The 3,947-nt window shown below is 40.4% G+C and overlaps 1 long non-coding RNA gene across 1 annotated transcript; it reads left to right on the top strand.

Moving 5' to 3' along the window:
• Positions 1–295: 295 nt before the first annotated feature.
• On the top strand, positions 296–1,629 carry LOC105747470 (uncharacterized). Its single transcript, XR_001119472.2, has 3 exons — positions 296–476; positions 581–670; positions 1,015–1,629. It is a non-coding gene; the product is annotated as an uncharacterized lncRNA (long non-coding RNA).
• The last annotated feature ends 2,318 nt before the right edge of the window (positions 1,630–3,947 follow it).

A 3,947-nucleotide genomic window follows, 5' to 3' on the forward strand; every position in this document is an offset into this window, starting at 1 on the left:
AACCCAAGAGCACTAACGGTTTCAGAGAAAGACTTTCAAAGGAAAAAAGAAACACGCTCTTAGCCTGGCTTTCCCAAAACCATCTCCGGGGATTCGGTGCGGGTTCTCCCGGGAATCTAGCGCCTGGCGCCGGCCCTGCAGCCTCTGGCGAAGTCACCAGGCAGGCGGAACTGCGCAGTGGGCGGGGCGTGGGAGGGGCGTGGCGTGGGACGCGCAGAGCGTGGGAGGGGCGTGGCGCGGGACGCGCAGAGCGTGGGAGGGGCGTGGCGCGGGACGCGCAGAGCGTAGGAGGGGCGTGGCGTGGCGGGAGGCAGTTCGGTGCAGCGGGGGAGGGGGGACCCGGGACGTTCTTAGAACTGCTGCAGTGGGCCCAATGCGGCGTAGGGGAAGAGGGGAAGAAAGGGGTGGGCTTGGGAACGGAGAAGCGGAGATTGAAGGTGAAAGTTCTGCTTAGACCACCGGAAGCAGATGGGCACGTGAGTCTTGTTCTCTGCCTTAGGCTCCCTGGCAGCTGCCCTCTGGGCAGGGTTCCATCTCCGGGCTCTCCTGCCAGGTGCCATCGCCTTTCTGTTCATTCCAGATTTCCTCAAAAGGCGGCACCCCAGATCTACCCTTCTTGGGCAACTTCTTCCAACTGGACTTTCAGCAGTCACACCTGCAGCTTCAACGGGTAGGAGCAGCCAGGAGATGCCCTGGACTGAATCTTTTGGACAAAGGACATCCCCAGGGGATGTGGGGAAGGGTTTGGGTGACTAAAGTTGGTAACCTGGGTACATTGGCTTAAAGGCTTGTTTTCCTCACCCAAATGGCATTACTCTACCTGCACTTATCTGAGTGAAATATCATTCAATAGTTACTATGTAATTGTGTTAGGTGTATTACCTTCCTTAACTTATTTAATTATGTATTTTGTTAAATATTAAATATATTGTTTATAGTATGACTGCTTTGTCACCTATGACATTACTATTCTGTAAAACAATTTTTTAAAATGCAATATTTTCCTTCTGGCAGTTGCATTTCCCATGTGTAAGATGGTGATCATAATGCTTAAATCATCGCCACTTTTCTAGTGGATTACTGCCACTGAAGCAGGCTAGTAATATAGGAAATCAATAGATGGATCTGGAACCTGGCAAGAAGTCCATGTGGACATCAGTAACCCCCAAGATGGCTGCTGGAAGACCCTGAAATTCTGCCATCCAGAACAAGACTTCCTCAGGAAGCCAGGAGAAGCCTTGGATATTCCCCAAGGACTTTATCATTGGTCCCTCATGGGGGATTGATGGGGGGAGGGTGGGTTGGGTAATCAATCAAAACAGTAAACAGCAGGAACTACTTTCCTGCCATTAGCAAAGGGGTGGAATAATTAATGGTTCGGAAAGCAAGCGCAAGGCCTGAACTCGCTCTCTCACCTTTAGACCCCTGTTCCTGCTCTCTGCACCCTGCTTTTGCTGTTTATCTTCTGCCATGGTGGCCATGAAAGTAATCTGTAATGGGGAATTGTAGTCTGTAAATCAGCCCACTTTATCACTTTTCAGCCCCTTCCTCTCTACCTGAGACCCATTATCTGTTATTTTCTCCCATTTCTCTTCCCTCCCTACCTGAATAAATTACTGGCCTAACTCACCTGATGTGTTCTTGAAATTCATTTCTGCAGCATAGTCAAGAACCTAGAAAAAGTCCAGTACCACCCCCACACTAACTGAGCTTCTCACCTTCAGCTTCTTACCCGTTCAGTGCCCTCTCACTAAAATCATAATCTAAATCTTTCATTCCCCTGCATAAAAATTTTCAGTGCCTCCCATTGCCTCTCAGAGTTCACTCCTTACCAAGTCACTTGAGACCCTTTTTGACCCATTGTCTTTCCACGTTATTCTCATCTCCTGCCAAGGTTCTCCAACTCTGGCCAATCTGAATTCTTTAAAGTTCCCTCCAATTTTCAACACTTTCTGAAGAATCCACAGCTAGTATCCCTGTAGATCAGCACAGGTACCAGGCTGAGAGTGAACACTGTGGTAGTTGGTTATGAAGATTAAACAGTTAATGGACAACATTAGTCTGATTTATAGAAGGGACTCCACAAATATCGATTTCTTTAAATGTGGTTTTAGATTACTCAAGTACAAATGGGTAAGATTTATCATTTTCAGGGAGTCATACCCAACTGGCAATGCTAGGTGACAGAATTAGTCATAGAACTTTAAAGGCAGGCCTTTAAATTTATACCCTTGTTTTAAAAGTGTGGTTTAATTTTCAAATGTTTGGAGAGGTTTCCATTATCGTTCTGTTCATGATTTTCAGTTTGATTCCATTGTCTTCAGAGAAAATGCATGATATAATTTCAATTATTTTAAAATTTGTTAAGGTTTGTCTTATGATTGATGATATGGTCTATCATGATAAAGGTCCCACGTGTGCTTGAGGGAAAAATACGTATTCTGCTGTTTGTGCACAAAATATTCTATAAACATCAATTAGATCCTGTTGATCAGTAGTGTTATTCAGTTCTTCTGTATCTTTTGCTGACTTTTTGTCTAATGGCTTCTATCAATTACTGGAAAGAGGTTTTGAAGTCTCCAGTAATAATTGTAGGTTTATCTGTTTCTCCATTCAATTCTGTCAGCATTTCCTTCATGCATTTGGCAGCTCTGTTGTTTGGTGCATACACATTAAAAATTGTTATGCCATTTTGGTTAACTGTCTTTTTTATCAGTTTGGAATGTCTCTCTTCTTCCCTGGTGATTTTCTTGGCTCTGAACTCTACCTTATTTACTATTAATGTAGATGCACAAGGTTTCTTTTGTTTAGTATTTGCATGATGTATTTGATCCATCCTTTTCCTTGTAACACATTTATATCATTGTATTTGAGATTAATTTCTTATACACAGTGTATAGTTCATTAATTTCTTGTTCTGGCAATCTCTGTCTTTCATTTGTTGTATTTAGACCATTGATATTTAGTGCATTTATTGATATAATAGGACTTAAGTATGACATTTTATTGTTACTTAATTATTAGTTATCTCCATTTTAATATTGTCCCCACTGTTTTCCATTCCTTTATTTCTTTATTCCTGTCTTTCTGTGGGTTACTTGAACATTTCTTAAAGATTTCCATTTTGATTTATTTATATGAACTTTGAGAATATCTCTTTGAATAGCTTTTTATAGTGGTTGCTCAAATATTACAATATGCAAACATAGCTTATTGTAGTCTACTAATACAACATTTTACCACCTAAAGCTGAATATAGATACCCTACTACTACATAGGTTCCTTTACATTTATCTTTATGGTATTTTTGTCTTGTTAGACAATGTTACAATTTTTGTTTTTAGCTGTTAAACATGACTTTCAAAAGTCGAGAGGAGAATAGTCTATTGCATATACCAATTCATTCATGCTTTTTGTTGCTCTTTCATCATTCTTGAGGCTAACATTTTTACCATTTCATTTTCCTTCTGAGGCTAACATTTTCTCACCATTTTTATTTCCTTCCTATATGAATAAATTTCTTTGCTATTTTTTTAGAACAGGTCCTCTGGGCACAAGTTCCTTTAACTTTCCTTCATCTAAGAATATCCTTATTTCACCTTCATTTCTGAAGTATATTTTCACTGGATATAGAATTCTGCATTGATAGCTCCATTCTTCCAACACTTAAAAGTGTTGTGCCACTTTCTTCTTACTTTCAAAGTTTCTGATGAGAAATCTGTCATTTGATTTGTTATTCATCATAGGTAATGGTGACTGATTTCAAGATTTTTTCTTACTAATGAAAGATTTTTTCTCCATCTTTATTTTTCAGAAGTTTGATTGTGATTTATCTTGGTCAGGGTTATATGTTTTTCTCCTGTTTGGGCTGAATTATTTTGAGTTTATTTTACTTGGGTTTGCTCAGTTTATTGAATTCATGGGTTGATTTCTTTTGCCTAATTTGG

This window comes from Dasypus novemcinctus, chromosome 9 (genome assembly GCF_030445035.2).
Source record: "Dasypus novemcinctus isolate mDasNov1 chromosome 9, mDasNov1.1.hap2, whole genome shotgun sequence".
NCBI classification, from domain to species: Eukaryota; Metazoa; Chordata; class Mammalia; order Cingulata; family Dasypodidae; genus Dasypus; species Dasypus novemcinctus.